Source organism: Stenella coeruleoalba (genome assembly GCF_951394435.1).
Source record: "Stenella coeruleoalba genome assembly, chromosome: 12".
Lineage (NCBI taxonomy): Eukaryota > Metazoa > Chordata > Mammalia > Artiodactyla > Delphinidae > Stenella > Stenella coeruleoalba.
In genome coordinates this window covers 75196386-75213066 of record NC_137158.1, presented here as the reverse complement: position 1 = coordinate 75213066, position 16681 = coordinate 75196386, and the positions used below count along the sequence as shown (strand labels likewise).

The following is a 16681-nucleotide window of genomic DNA, read 5'->3' as shown; positions in this document are numbered from 1 at the left end:
AGGGAGGCCTGGGAAGGCAGCACTATGGAGACCCAGCTTCTGCTTGGTAGCCTCTTGCCTCCAAGCAGCCTCTGGGGGCCTTTCCTCCCTGGCTTGGGAACTCTCACCTTGGAAATTGCCAATGACAGTGGCTTGCAACAAGAGAGAGAGCACAACTGTCCATTAAACAGCTGCTAAAGGCCAAGCACTGTTAAAGTTTATCCACTACATGTTCATAACTACCCTCTACAGTAGTTATAATTCTCCTCCATTTTATGAAAGAAGAAATAGCTTATAAGTAGTACAGTTCATATTCAAAAGGCAGTCCATTCAACTCTAAAAATATGAACCATGCTAACTTCATTTCCTGTTCAAGAAGGGAGAAGGAGTGGAATTTCGGACTCCTCCGAGGCAAGAGAGGCAGGTTCAAACACAACCTATCCTGGGCTTCCCTGGTGGCGCAGTGGTTGAGCGTCCTCCTGCCGATGCAGGGGTCACGGGTTCGTGCCCCGGTCCGGGAAGATCCCACATGCCGCGGAGCGGCTGGGCCCGTGAGCCACAACTACTAAGCCTGCGTGCCTGGAGCCTGTGCTCCGCAATGGGAGAGGCCACAACAGTGAGAGGCCCGTGTACGGCAAAAAAATAAAAAAGACAACCTATTCCGAGTTAGAACTCCAAAGGTATCTGCTCATTAAAAGACACTGACATTATGAGTCAAGCGGGCTTTCTTTTATTAGCCCAAGATCACAATCACCATTTATCATATTTTTATGGAATTGTCTTCCAAAAATGAAATTTCAGAACACAACTTAGCCATGCATTCATTTAAATATTACAGTGTGTCTTATGTACTTGGGATGTGGCAGTGAACAAAACAGGCCAAAAAACTCCAGCTCTGATGGAAATTTGACTACGGACAGAGAAAGAGTTGACATTAGGGAACTACTATTATTTTTATTAGATGTATTAATTGTGTGGTGGTGATATGGAAAAGTGTGTTCTTATCTGTTGGAAATGCATATTGAAATATTTATGGGTACAGTAACATGATATCTGGGATTTGCTTTTACTACTTCAAAGTTGGGGAAGGGGGTTCATGGGGAAACAGAGGAAACAAGATTGGCAAAATGTTTATAATTCTTGAATCTGGAAGATGGGTACATGGGGGTTCATTATGCTATTTTCTCTACTTGCATTTAGTTGGAAAGTTCCTTAATTCGAAGATGCATTCCTCCTTCCACGGAGCTTTAAAGATAAACAGTAACTCCTGGTGTATCTGTCAGGCAGATATGTGTGCTAATCAGGAAAATAAAGCAGGGAAGGGAGTGGGAAATGCTGAGAGGAGGGTGGATAAATATACTATTTCTACACGCAAGCAGTATTTATTTATTTTATACACGTAAGTTAATAAGACCTGGATGAGTTGATAACTGCATCAAGATAAGGCCTTTGAGGGGCTTCCTTGGTGGTGCAGTGGTTGAGAATCTGCCTGCTAATGCAGGGGACACGGTTCGAGCCCTGGTCTGGGAGGATCCCACATGCCGCGGAGCAACTAGGTCCGTGAGCCACAACTACTGAGCCTGCGCGTCCGGAGCCTGTGCTCCTCAACAAGAGAGGCCACGACAGTGAGAGGCCCGCGCACTGCGATGAATAGTGGCCCCCACTTGCCACAACTAGAGAAAGCCCTGGCACAGAAACGAAGACTCAACACAGCAAAAATAAATAAATAATTTAATAAACTCCTACCCCCAACATCTTCTTAAAAAAAAAAAAAAAAGATAAGGCCTTAATACACAGGAAGTTGAATAAAATGGTAATTAAAAGACAGGCGGTTTTCTGAGAAAAAGGACAATGTGAGTTTTCTTAAAGAGGCCCATTTAAAAGAAATGCTAATGAAAACGATGGTGAACATTTGCCTGACTTTTTCTCTGTGTTGGAACTAGGTTTTGCAAGCCTATTAAAGAATGATGGGCTTTGATCTTCATCATAATCCCAGAAGCTGGTGCTGCTTCCCTCATCTGTAAGTCGCTGCCCCTTAGCTGAGGGGGGGTTAAAAGTCTGTTCAAGGTCATGAAAACTCTAAGCGATGCAACCCAGTCTGAATCCAAGTAGCCCAGCGCCAGAGTCTGAATGTTTAACTGTCATACCACACCACCTACTGCGATGGATAAGTAGCATCTGGACAAAGGAAGGGTAAAAGATTAGACCTAAATATCAAGCGTTGTCCTGATATTTTCTGAGTGGTGCCGTGGGTACCGCGGAGGAATAAGGCAGATAGGGGAGAACAGCCAAGAGTAAGGCTTTCGGGGCTGCATGGTGCTAGAGAGCAGACACTGCAGGCAAGGGGCCCAGGCGGACCTCCAAAGGAAGCTTCCTCTGAAGCCCAGGAGGGTGAGGGCAGGGATGGAGGGAGGATGGAGGGTGGAGGAAGGTGGAGTCATAAGGCAGGTTCTCCACCACTTCTACTCCAACACACCCACCCATCCCCGCACACAGCACCTTAGGCGCTGATCTCGTTCTAGAACATGGTGCAGCAGTATCAGACTGCAAGCAGAATTTACCTGACTTCGAGGCAAGAGGTGGCAATTGCCGAGGTGATGTTGATTTATTCGAAAAGTGAAGCTTCTCTCTGTGCTGAGCACTGTTCTAAATCATTGGAAATACAGTGTGAACAGCACAGGGCCTCTCTCCTCATGGAAGAACAGACAAGAAACAACCATATCCTTTGTTAAGTGTTCTTAAATGCTGTGCATACAAATGAAGTAGGGTAAGAAGGCTACAGCGGCCTCCAAGGTACGGAGGCTGCCGTTTTCTACAGCACCATCAGGAAGGCTTCTTTGATAAGGGGACACTTGCTCAGGGGACTGAAAGAAGTGAGACAGTAAAGCTTTGATATCCAGGGAAGAATGTTCCAGGCAGAGGTCATGAAAACACTCTGAGGCCGGGGCTCGTCTGGCGTATTTGGGACCAGCAGAGGGGCCGGCGAGCCGGGGGAGGGTGGGCACGTGGGGAGGGGCAGGCGGCAGATCAGAGCGAGAGCGCGGGGCAGGGGTCCCACTGCGGGGGCTCGGAGGCCGTTCCGTGGATTGGCTTCTGACTCTGAGCGAAATGGGAAACCGTGAGAGGAGTCTGAATGAGGATCGCTTTGGCTGAGGGAGCGTGGGGCTGAGCCAGGAGACCAGTTAGGAACCTACTGCACCATCCAGGCAGAGAGAGCAGCTGGACCGGACCCAGTGGCAGCAGTGAAGACTGAGAAGTCACGGGATTCTGGATATTTGGGAGGAAGAGCCCAGTTTGCCTATGGATTCGACCTGAGATATTAGAGGGAAAACATGACCAGAGGAATACCAAAGGCTCTCTACCTGGGACTTGTGTCTCCACCTGAAGTTCTACTGTCAGCCTTTCCGTTGGGTGAAGCCATTAGAAGAGGCCTCTATGACAACACGTTCACTGGTCAGATTGTATTCTAGATACATCAATCCACGCCGGCTCACCAACTATGCTAGTGGGCTAGGCAAGCGAGGAGCATCTGAACGGATGGGAGGGGGACATGAATAAGTGAATATGGACGGAGACCTGTTTAGAAGTCATTGCTGACTGATTGGACAAGGCAGAAAAGGAAAAAAAAAAAATGGCTTCTCCTGACCAATGAATTGTGGTATGCTATTAACTAAGCATTGGAAAAGGAGGGAAAAGAAACAACCCCAGGAAGTTAGAGGTGGGTCTGGAAATGGAGATTGTGAGCCCAGTTCTGGGTGGGTGACTTTAAATCAATTGTGCAAAAGCCAATAGATAAATCTCAGAAGGCATATGAATAGCGGCGGGAGGCTCGGGCGGGCTGCTGCGCGGTGTTTCTGTGGATTTATTTTGAAACACAATAGGCCCTCACCATTTGAGCCAGAAAATTTAAATGAGAATATTTTGAGAGCTATTGCATTTGATTATTTTCTAGTAGGCAGAGTAACTAAGTGGCTAACATTCCAGTTCCGAGTCAACCTGCTGCCGTTGCCAGCATCCTCTCTGTACCGCTGCTCCCAACTGGAAGATAATTGATCAGATTCTGTCGCTCCCCTGCCTCAAACCCTCCAGTGGCTTTGCACGGCGCCTCTTTTTTTTTTTTTAAAAAAAACTTTATATTTTATATTGGAGTAGAGTTGATGAACAATGTTGTGTTAGTTTCAGGTGTACGGCAAAGTGATTCAGTTACACAGGTACCTGTATCTATTCTTTTTCAAATTCTTTTCCCAATTAAGTTGCTGCAGAATACTGAGCGGAGTTCCCTGCGCTATGCAGTAGGTCCTTGCTTGTTATCCGTTTTAAATACAGCAGGGTGTACCTGTCAATCCCAAACTCCCTAACTATCCCTTCCCCCACACCACCCTGGTAACCATAAATTCATTCTCTAAGTCTTGTGAGTCTGTTCCTGCTTTGTAAATAAGTTCATTTGTACCACTGCTTTTAGATTCCTCATGTAAGCGATACCATCCAGGTATCATACGCTATTTCTCTTTTAAGCCACGGTAAAGATCTTCAATATTATAAAGACCTACGAGATTCAGGCCCCACCTCCCTCTCCACCTTCACCTCACGCTTTCTTCTGCCTCCCTTGTTCACTCACAGCCTGCTTTTCTTTCCCTAGAACTCACGGAGCTTATGTCTCTCTTAGGGCCTCCATACGTATTTTTCTTCTCTCTGCCAAGAATGTTCTTCCCTCGCATCTTCTTAAGGTCACTTCTTATTATACAAATCTTGGCTCGATGTAACCAGCTCAGACAGGCCTTTCTGACCACCCAGGCAAATAACAGGCCACTCCCGGCCCCAACCCATTTCCCTCTTTTCTTTTCTTTAAAGCACTCATCGCACGGATTTTCCCCCTTCACTCCAGATTTGGTCTGTTTTGTTCATCACTGTATCCGCAGAATTCAGGAAATTATCTTTGTTGAATACACGAATTCTAATCTGAATTCCCAAGTGTAACGTATAGTCTGTCTCTACTACAGTAAAAACCAACGCAACAGTGTTCCTCTTCGCTCCCTCTTACTTTTGCCTCAGGAGAAAGGCTGTTCTTCCACCACTGAGATGTTTTTTCTCAGCTATTTTCATGTTGGTTCATTGTTCCAGATGTCTAGTAGCAGGGAATAAAACTTAAGTGTGACACCCAGTAAACATAGTAAGAGCCACTATTTATCAAGGGCTTATTATGTACTGGGTGCTATATAGACATTACGCATTTAAGCCTCACAGTATCTTTATTATATAGTCTTACCCCCAGGTTAGCAGGCATTTTCAAATAATGTCCAAATGACATATATAGGCTGCCTAATTCCAGACTATTCCCACATTTCAACTCTGATTATTCAGACCTTAGAAAAACAAACTTATCTCTCCCCTGCACACCATTTTTCCCATAATTAATGTCACAGAAACAGTGCTTGAACTAGCATTACAATAAGTAAGGAAAGAAAGCAAGAAAGTATTAGATTTGATGGCTATATCTCATGCATACTGAAGTAGCAAGTAAGAATTTTCTCTTTTAAGAGCATGGTATGTCGTTTCCGAACATTTGCAAAGTATGTTTTCTGCTCATATTAGTAACCCGAAGCCAAGGGGTTTTTTAGAATAGTTATTGCTAGCTCTTATGCCTTTAGCTAATACAGAAAGGTGCTTTCTTCTTCACTTATATAAGAAGGTAAAAACAAACACCTGTTTTTCTGTTTGGAAATTTCTTGTTTGGAAATTTCCTGTTTGGAAATTTCTTGAACTATAGGATTAGATTAGATAGTACTGCATCTTGGCGTGGCGGATCATAAAGTGAAACAAACCTCTCTTTGCTCTTTAGGGGGATTCTGGATTCTGAAAGGCGTGGCTACTACAGTGCTCATCACAACTCGATTTTTAGAACTTCATAGCATTTGCTTTCTATCAGGATAAGTTCTACAGGGAAAGAAAGAAGAAAGAAAGCGTGCTTCTTGATAATGACACTTCTGGGAAATCCTCTGGATTCCAACTTGCTCGAGGTAATGCTTCCTTGCGATTGGTATACCTATGGGCCACAGGGGGCCACATGCCTCAGAAACATTATTTTCACATTGCCTTCCTTGCCATTTTAGTGTCAAGATCAAATATCATTAAGTATTGTGACTAAATGGCAATTTCTTAGAGTTTCATCTAAACGACTGTTAAAGGAGAGAGGGGGAAATAAGCATTTATCTCACATAGACACTGAAGAAAAGTGGAAAAAAGCCAAGACCACCAAGATTTTGCTCCATAACTATATTCCATAAGCTTACAAATATTTCCCAAAGCACTTTTCCTAGACACAGCCAACGCTCCTCAGCCCATCCGGGCGCCCATTCTCTGCCTGTTCCTTGCCCATCTCATCACCCTTCTAGCCTCACCCTCATTAGTCCTTAGCAAGAAATTCTCTAAAAACTCTGATCTAAGGTGTGAAGGGCACGAGGTAAAGGAAGGGTTTTCTTTTTTGTTTTGTTTTTAATTTTTATTTTATATTGGAGTATAGTTTGATTTACAATGTTGTGTTTGTTTCAGGTATACAGCCAAATGATTCAGTTATCCATATACATGTATCTATTCTTGTACAAATTCTTTTCCCATTTAGGTTATCACAGAATATTGAGCAGAGTTCCCTGTGCTATACAGTAGGTCCTAATTGGTTATATATTTTAAATATAGTAGTGTGTACATGGCACTCCCAAACTCCCAAAGCGTTTTCTCTTTATAAAAATCACTTTTAAAGGCTACATCTCCTCGAATAGGCTTCTGCTCTGCATACCCCACTCAGTGATCCGATATCCCTGATTTTGACTCTTATGCTTCATAATTCATATGTTTAGTTGATTCAAATTTTAAAAGTGTGAGACAACTGAGTACTTAAATGGTAAGCTGTTTCAGACCAGCTACCGTATCCTCCTTTGAAGCAGCTGTAATATTTAAGCACAACATAGATGCTTAAACTAATAACAGGTTTGCATGGTTAAAGGGAATAAACACAGGATCGTATATTTATGCCCCAGATTACAGTTTTTTCCTCTCTCCCAGCACATCAGAGAAGCACAGATGTTAGTGTTTGAGGACTGCCTGTAATCATACAACCATGGGAAGCTGAACTCTGCGACGGTCCCCACTCCTTCCTTGTGGCCTGGCATCTTCACACACCCCGACAAGCATTCCAGCCACAGGTCGGAGACAGCCTTAAATCATCTTGAGGCTGGACCGTGGTTAATATGCATCCCTGGAATGCAAATGGCCTTTCCGTTGCATCTACTTGCTTCCAAAGACTCATATTTCAGCTAGAGTCGGCAAGGGTTCGAAACACCCCCTATAGCATGAGGGCTTCCGTCGCAGGAGAAGGTGGAGGAAGGTTGTGCCTGGAAGGGAGCAAGGTCTGCATTCGCTTCCTCCGTGGCCTAGTGCTGACAGACCCTTCCCAGCTAGACAGGGTGCAGGCAGGGAAGTTTGCTGGGAGAGGGTGGGAGTTGCTGAAAGGGTCCCACAAGAACAGACTCCGGGCGGGCAGAAGGAAAGTCACGCTCACCATGTGTGGAGGGCAGGCGTGCCGACGTGTGTGCGGGACTTGAGTGACATGTTGAAATTAAAATCAAAACAGCATGAAAGCGCACTTTATGACAGCTAGAAATAGCTAAGTATTGTCAAAGCCCCCGTTGAGTCATCCATCCAGAAGCTGAGATCTTGGACAGAAGGGGAGAGTTGGAGCAGGCTCCCAACTGGGTTCAGAAAAAGATCTTGACGAGGGAGAGAGTTTAGAGGGTGGTCAGAAAGCAAAGACTTAAGCAGTGTTTTACTCTCTAAGCAAGGAGGAGGGTGGGGAGAGAAAGGAGAACACTGCTTGGACTGTGAAAACCCAGAGACTTGCCAGAGGAGGGCAGGGGGGTGGCTCTAAGGGGAGCCGCCTTCATTTCATTATCACAGAGGACCTGCCTGGTTAGAGGAATGATCAGACCCTTGGGATACAGAGGAGAAGAGGAGTATTTATGTCACGTTAAATCTGGGAAACAGAAGGAAGTCAGCTCCAGCTAATGCCTTCATTGCCCTGAGGAAGGCCTTTCTGTGCATTAAAGATTCACACATCTCCACGGACAGCTGCCAGAAGGAATTACCAGCTGCAAGAGCTGCTCAACTTCACTCCTACCCAAGTTACGTCCAGGCCAATTTCACTTCAACAGGAGTCACCAAGACACTTTGCCCATTGAGATGACCAAAGCCAATGTTTTAAACTATTTTTAAAGCACGTTGGATCACAAATGTCTCACAATACTTTACTATATTGTACCCTTTGCTAGTTCCAAGTCAATCTTTCAGACCTAAGAAACAGAAGAGACCAACTCAGTTACAACGTAAACCATCGGAGCTGAACCTCAGAGGCAACCATGGCGTAACACTAACTTATTCAATGGATATTTATCGAGCACCAATATTAATGCATTTCATTGCTGCTAAGATGCACATTTTTCACAACTTAGGGATGCATCTTACAGGAGACTGTGTCAATTTTATTGACAGCATTTCTTCTCTCTTAATGGTACATTAAAAAAGGGTGTGTTTCAAAAGCATCTTAGATTTGATGAAACAGGGACTCATCAATCTCATTAAAGTTGCAGTTCAAACCTTGCCTTCTCTGACAGGCTTCCTGGAGCACCAGTCTACGGTGGCCCATCCCCTACCCTGATTCTCTCCGCTTACTGATCGTATCACTATGGAGACCATGGCTCTTGTATTCACTGCTATTCCTAGAGCGGCATCAGGCACCATTCCAGGGATAGTAGGTTCTCAATAGATGACCCTGGAATGAACAAAAGTTGCCATTTATTGAGCAATCACTACACGTCAGACCCTGAACTAAATGCTCGTCAGAGAAAAATAATCTCATTTATTCCTAGCCATTGAGAGGGCATTCTCATTACTGACTTTAAAGATGGGGCAGCAGGTAAAGTGGAGAAGCCCAGACTAGATGTCAGCTCAGCCTGACTTCAAATCCAGACACATCGGTGCCATGCTCTACTGCGTATCACATGCAAAGCCTGGAAATGGGTCTGATTCTGCGAGTGGCCCAAAGAGGTGAGGTAGGATCTCTGAAGCTACAGAGAAGAATAAGACTGTTCCCCCAAACTTGAAAGGTAATATTTGTCCACTGGGGATCACCACACTTCTCTGTCCTTCTACATGCTTCACGTGTAAGGTCCTGCGTTAATATGGAGCTGCAGGGGCCCATATTTCTTCCCAATAAGATCAGGAGAGGCTCCACGAAAGAGATGTATATTTAAACTTTGTGTGGACGGATCCCAGCATTGGTGAGAGAGAGCACAGCCCATATAGGGCTCTGTGAGTTATCCTGAGTGAGAGAGACATAGAGTATACCTGGGAAGGTGCTAGGAGAAAAGCGAGCATGAAGGTCTTGGGTACCATCCTGGGGGATTTGAACTTCATCTCATATGATCAATGATCTTCGTCAATGACCCGTTTCAATGTGGACTTTATTCCATCCCAGCTGAGCTTCTCTCCCTGTCCTGCATCTCACTCAAGGATGAATGTTGAAATTTGGTGCTGTCAGTCCTATGTCAACTGATCGCTATGTCTAACAGAGACCTCTAAGCCCAGTGTAAAGAGAAAATAAAGAAGAGTGACTGGAAAAAACAGTAACACAGGAGATTTGATTGTAAGTCAGTCTATAGCGAGTCAGCTTAGATAGAGCCTATGAAATTTATCATCCGGGGGCTCCACAGAAATACTAAAGGATATCACAGACAGAATATTTCATTTAGGACACAGTTGGCAAACTACGGCTGCCATATTTTTTTCTTTTTTTGGTTTACTAACATTTATTTAGATTTCCAGTGAAAAGACTGTTTTGTATGGCTTTCAAGCAAAGATCGGTTTTTACATTTTTTTTTTTTTTTTTTTCGCGGTACACGGGCCTCTCACTGTCATGGCCTCTCCCGTTGCGGAGCGCACGCTCCGGACGCGCAGGCTCAGTGGCCATGGCTCACGGGCCCAGCCGCTCCGCGGCATGTGGGATCCTCCCGGACCGGGGCACGAACCCGCGTCCCCTACATCGGCAGGCGGACTCTCAACCACTGCGCCACCAGGGAAGCCCCGGTTTTTACATTTTTAAAGGGTTTATGTAAACAACCAATCCCCCCTCCTACAAATCAAAGAATATACGACAGGTATGTACATGGCCCACAAAGCCTGAAATACTTCCATCTGGCTCTTTACAGGAAAAGGTTCACCACCCCCTGATCTAGAACTTCTCATCGTCCTCCTCCATTTCTGTTCAGAGTCAGGGCATTTAAGTCAGTGCTTAATGTCACTGGACACGGAGTGGACAATGGTAAGATCTATTTGCCACTTCAAACATTAGATTTATTGATTCCTTTCATGAAAATTCTAAAGTTTCAGCGATTATTACACTCACACACGTTTCAGCTTTGTCTTTGATCTTTTTAAAAGATGTCCTTCTCACACTTGAAGGCTTACTAGCTTTTGGCCAAACGCTGCAATGGTTTGATCTTCTTAATGCTGGTGATAAGTGGCTTCTGTAGCCTCAACAGCACCCTGGTCATTAAAGCTTACCCGAATAGCTTTCTTAATTAAAGACATCAGTTTAGTACATCAAGGGGGGGCGTAGCTGGAATCTTTTAAAAACATAGCCTAACATGAACACTCTTGAAGTTGCCCTTCCTCCAGGATTCCTCCTCCAGGATGGGAAGGGGGAAAGAAGAGGAGGGTTAGGGATTGTTCGGATCCATGAATGCAGCCTACTTTTGCTTTCCATCAAACAGTAATTCAATATTTACCAAAAGGAGATGTTTAGGTTTAGAGATTTTTACATGGCTTGTAGCTCAGCAGAGAAACATTTCTGGGTAACTTTGTGTATATAGATTGGAAATATACTTAAACATGACTCGAACATGAAAACTACGCTAGAACTACAGGCAACTTCTAGTCACTGGGATGGGGGTCACCCAAGCATCCGTGAAGTTGTTCTGCAGCATCTGGATGACCTGCGGCCTAGTTACTTTAACAGCAAACCCAGGCCCCCTCACTAGCATGTCCAGCCTATATTTCTATCACCTCTGCTAAAGCATCTGTTGCTTTTCATCAGCGTGAGCAATAAGCAGCAGAGCATGCAGCCATCTCTTAATTACTTGAAAGCGGGCCCTGCAGTTAGTAAGTTCTCCTCGGCACAGATGCCCATGGCTCTGAATGCCCAACTGGCTTGGGGTCAGCTCTTCATTTTATAAAGCAAGATTGATGCAGGCTGTCATGAAACGTTAATATTTGAGATGCCTGCCATACACAAGCACTAGGCTGCTTAGGGTCTTTGTCTAGAAGATGTTTCTATTCCCATCCCTGCTTGAATACATGAACATTTTGCTTTGGAAACTATGTTCTTTTTTAAGTCAAAAGAGGCAAGGGATTTTTTTCTTAAAGAGTGAACCATTACATTTAATTTAAAATATGTCCCCATGCCACCACCATTTCTAGGTAGTGAAGTTCAGGAGTAAGAGAAGAGATCCTGGGTTAAATCACAGCTTTGCCAGTCGAGAGCTGCGTAACTGCCAACAAAATCACTCACTCCTGGGACTTGGTTTCTCAACAGTAATCATCTTGGAAGCACACAGTGCACCCACCACTTACTACAGATTAATTTGTTAATAATCATCAATGCTCAGCACCGTTCAAGAGGGAAGGGTCACTACTTCCTAAATTTACAGAGGAAGGAATAAGCAAAGGTGAGATCATCCGGAGAGAATGATCAACTATGACTGCTACATTTTCTCCATTATAAAAGAATCCATGTCTAAATAACTTCCTTAGAGGGGTCAAGGTCGCACTGCTGTTGAGCTGCAGAGGCAAACTTCATACACAGGTCAGCGAGTTCCAGAGCACTTGTTCTTAACCACTAGAGCTTTCACACATCTTTAAGATGTACGGGCTTGGCTGGCTCATTCAAGATGCATCTAGTTTTACTGTTCCATGGATATAATCTCACCTGCATGAGGAGTCACAGATGGCAGCTGTTCGAAAGACCAACTACTCGCAAAGGGGGAGGGAAGAGAAATCCGTACAAAGTGGATTGCAGCCTTTAAAAATCAGAGCATAGATTCAGGAATTGCTTTATAGTTTACTAAGGGCTCAAAAGATTTAGTGCTACTCAAGCATTTCCTGTGTTTATGTGTCAGACTACAAACCATTAAATCACTTAAAAAATCATAGCCTCAAAAAGGAGGAGAACAAGACAGCACTGGTTATTCTTTCTTTTGAAAACTTTCTTGGCCACTTCCTATCAATTGGTTAAAAAATGATCATTTAATCTTTTTGAAGCACAGATTGAGTCTCCCAGGGAAATATTTAAGCTTGTATTTGGTAACATCATCCATGTTAAAGTCACAGAAGGAAGCTGGTGCCCATGGTGAGGATGGAGATGAGCAGGAAAAAAACCATCAAGGGAAGCAGGATTCAGGCATGGGTCTGACTGCCAGGTAACCGTTTCTCACTGTGCCTTGCCCTTCAGTGGAAAGCTTCAGGGAGAGCTATACCAGGGAAAAGGAAGGTCATGCAGTGACAGCTGTTGATGACCTTATGAGGATGACGCCAGTGAGGAAGGAGAACTCTGGGGAAAACGTTTCTTTGGGGGCGTTGGTGGCTTAGACACCAGGTTTCAAACAGGACCAAAAGCAAAGTGAGGAATTGGGAAGTCAGACTCAAAGATGGTAAAGGACCATAATATCAAACGATCACTTTTGTATCTAAATCTTAAATACAGTGGACCAGACAAGCACTATGGGGTGGGAGTGGTGCGGTGAGGAGCGAGCCTGAAGCCTTAGGAACTCCCTGGTTCCTCTAAATCACTGCACAAGGGAGAAGCCAAGGCCACCAGAGGTGGACCGCTTGCTCAGGTCTGACTTGGCAAAGATGAAATTAGAATGGAGTTTCTTATTCCCAGACACGATAAGCCTGGAAATGTTTTAATAGCGTTTAATCAAAATCCAAAGTCCATAAATTCTTTAAAAGTATACAGAAACTGAGCGGCCCGGAGACGCTGATTTTAACACTTGATAACTCTGTTTATAGCATTCCATGATCTCTCTAGGCCTGGAATTCTGTTCGAAGACGAATCTGACCCAGAGTCAACATGCTGGTCTCCTGGTTTAAATACGAAAACACAAGGAAGTTCTGTACCCAGTCGTCGGAAAACCCCCAAACCAACTCTCCCTCTGCGATCGACCTTGTCTTCCGCGATGCCTGCTGCAAACAGCCTTCCCCCGGACTCACCCTCTACAATTTCAAAACTATGTGCAGTAGCCTTGGCCACCTGAGGGTGGTACAAAGGGAGGGTTAAGGACCAGAACTTAATGAAATACCGGCTCTACAAACAAGACTCCACCAGAGCGTTTAAAAAGTCATCCACCTCATTGTTTCCCAGGAACAGAATGAAATGCCACAGCTTAACGACTTTTCCCGATTAGAACCTTCCTAGGCTTCTGATTTAAGAACCAAAGTCTCACCAGAGGACACAAAGCGCGGGTGGGGGGTGGGGGGAGGGGAGGTGCTGCGGGCATCACCGCAGACCCTGGCTGTCCCCCGAGGCCAGGAAGGTCGGCAGAGTCCCCGTGGACCAGGTGTTACATCGACCCCGTGATGGTCGGGACACCGGCTTTCGACACCGCCCCCCCGCCCCCTCCCCCAAGGGGACGTATTTGCAGAGCTGGGACACCAAGGCTAGATGTACAAAGGCAGGGATCCTGCCAGCCAAACGCGCCACAGAGCCCCGGCCTCCGACTCCCACCGCGGTTCGCCGCTCCTGGGGGCCCAGGCGCCCGGGCCCGCTGGTGGGGAGCTGACCGAGAGCGGCGGGCGCTCGGGTCCCGTTTTCCGACTGTGCCGTTTGGGCTGTGAGGGTTGGGTTGGTAACGCTCCTGCGCGCACTAAGGAGCCCCTTTTCCGCCGCAGCAGCCGGTGGAGGGACGGGAGAGCCAGGGACTCAGGGACCGGGGCTCGGGGACGCGGAGCCCGGAGCCGGGCGGCGGCGGCGGCGGGTCGCCCCCTCAGGACGGCGGCGGGCAGGGGCGGGCCCAGGTCCCGGCGGCGGGGCGCTCCCCCGACCCCGCCGGCCCCCACCCGCGAGGATGGGCGCGGGGGACAGGAACCCGGTACCGCGCTCCGCTCGCCTCCACCTGCGGATCTGGGGCGCCGGGCCGAGGGTGCCCCGGGCCCCTTCCCCTTCCCCGGGGCTCCCGGCCGAGCGGTCCCGTCCCTGGAAAAGGACCCGGTGTCCAGCGAAGCGGGCGCTTACCCGGGTAGAGGCGGCTCCCGGCGCGGGCCGCCCTCGCACGTCGGCCCGGGAAGGTGCGGCTGCGCTGCGCTGCGCTGCGCCGGCTCCGGCGCCCGCCGAGCGCCCTGCACCGCCGCTCCGGCTCGGACTTCCTCTTCCTCGGGCTCGGCCCCGCCGCTCGGCCGCGCTTCCCGCTCGGCGGCCGCGCCCCGACCCGCCCCTCCCGGCGCAGGGATGCGGGCCCCGCCGCCGCGAGCAGCGGATCTGCGGTGCCTCCTCCCCTCTGCCCGGGCGAGAGTGGTGGGGAGGTGGAGGGGGAGAGAGAAGGAGAAAGAGATTAAGCACTTGGACTTGTCTCTGGAGGGTTGCCAAAGAGAGCAGTCAAATTACAGCCCCCGGGGGAAAAAAAATTACAAAAAAAAAAAAAAAAAAAAATCCCTGCTACTGTTTTCGTAGACACATGACTTTTCTTCATGTTCCGGGACCCTCAGGTTTAGCTTTCTCTTAGACGTGATAGTTTCCCATATGATTTTGTAAAAATAATACCCCGAATGATTAATTCGACATTTTAGTAGTAACACAGAAGCTCTGTGGTAATAATATGTACAAAGAGGGAGGAAGCTCACTGTTTTTCAGGCGTCATTACCCTAATGACCTCAGTTAATGTACCAACTAACCTTTGCTTAGAGAAAGTAAAAGTGGAAAAGGAGGCAAAGAAGACTGATCTTTGAAATAGCCAGATAGGTGTTTAAAGGCACCAGCTGTGTGTGCAGTGAGATGATGACCTGAGTCGAAGGTGCCTAAGATGAACGTCAAAGGCACGCAAAGTGATTTCTCAGCACTTACTTCCCTTCAAAGGCAGCCGTACGCGTTTGCCTATTGACTCCATGAGGTTCTGTAGTTCTTAAGAATGCACTCTTACATGACTTGCTCACAGCCCTTCAGCTTTAGCAGTTACGAGCTGTGTGGTCTTGAGAGAATTATTTAACCTCTCTGTGCCTCAGTTTCCTCATCTGTAAAATGGGGATAATGATGACAGCGCTACCTCACAGAGTTGCTTCTTGTGAGGTAAATAAGATGATGCCCAGAAAAGGCTTAGAAGGTTCCTGGCACACTTGCTGGGTAAATGTTAGCTATTATTGTTGTTGATTTCCCCCTTTTATCTGCTCTGATGCATGAATACGGTTATGAAAATTATAAAGATATGAAATAAAATAAGGTTTTGAGCAGTAGGGCCACACAATGTCGTAATTCTCTCCCTACAACGTGCAGTTTGTATTCTGTTTTACAATTTATTTTGTCTCCACAACTGACTTGCATTACCTAAAGCTATGAGACTGGGTTATGCTCGGGGTACATTTACCATGGAAGATTTGCAACGCAACTCAAACAGATTTTTGCCATCTTCAAAGCATGGTTTCCGTTGATCTTGCAATACCCTTGTGAGGTCGGCAGGACAGGGGCTAGTTTCTTTTCACAGACAGTACCTGCAGACTCAGGAGGCTGAATCAGACCCTTTCCAGTACCCAGAGCTCACACAAAACCGTGCCTGTCACGCCATCTCTCGATGTTGTTACCTTCCATGAAGTGAGCAGGAGCCCATCACCGTACAGCATGTACCACATTCATGGTCTCTATCAATACTGTGAGCTAGGTGCTGGCCCTCATTTGACACTTAGATTCAAAGAGCCTAACTGATGTGTTAGTGTCTGACAGATGGGGTTTGGGGACCACTTGGAGAGGAAGGGAGGAGAAACAGGGTTTCCTGGTTCCCTGCAAAATGTGCTCTCTGCTTCCCCACTCCCCAGCCCCACAGAGTCACACATTTCTTAGCACAGATGACTTAGAGTAAAGCAATTAGTGAAGTGGTGTGACCATCAGCTGCAGGCTCTGACACTTACTAGCTACAGATAACAATTCTGAACTTTGGTTCTTTATCTACCTAATGGTTATTATATTTCCTGTCCAGCTCACTTCATTTCACCTCAGTGTACTGATGAGGTGGGAGGCGGCTCCTGGAAACAGGAGTGTGAAATCTCTTTTGTTGATGCTGTGTGCCAAGCATAGCATTAGGTACCTAACCCGCATTATTACTCCTGATTCCCAAATAAGCACATTCTGCCCTTCATGTCATTAGAGAGTGACCTTGAAATCACCTGGTCTGACACACCGTGGTTCTAGTTTATCGTGTGTGTCCTGGGCTTAGGTCAATTCTTAACTCATAATAGATATAAAATGTTCAGTGGGCGGATGGATGAAATGACAACATGAGTTGTAAATGCTATCACGCAGCAGTCCCTATTGTAATATGCTACTCTCCCCCTTTGTGGAAAATAATCCAATGGAATCCAATGGAATGACTTTCTAATGATGCATCCAGTATTG

At 46.4% G+C, this 16681-nt stretch overlaps 1 protein-coding gene across 1 annotated transcript in view; it reads right to left on the bottom strand.

The window, feature by feature from the left end:
- The window catches only part of PLEKHG1 (pleckstrin homology and RhoGEF domain containing G1), a 222130-nt gene extending 207680 nt beyond the window's left edge, over positions 1-14450 (bottom strand). Inside the window, exon 1 of the mRNA XM_079939440.1 lies at positions 14318-14450. The gene's annotated coding sequence lies outside the window, so the exon portion shown is untranslated. The remainder of the gene's footprint in view (positions 1-14317) is intronic.
- Between the last annotated feature and the right edge of the window lie 2231 nt (positions 14451-16681).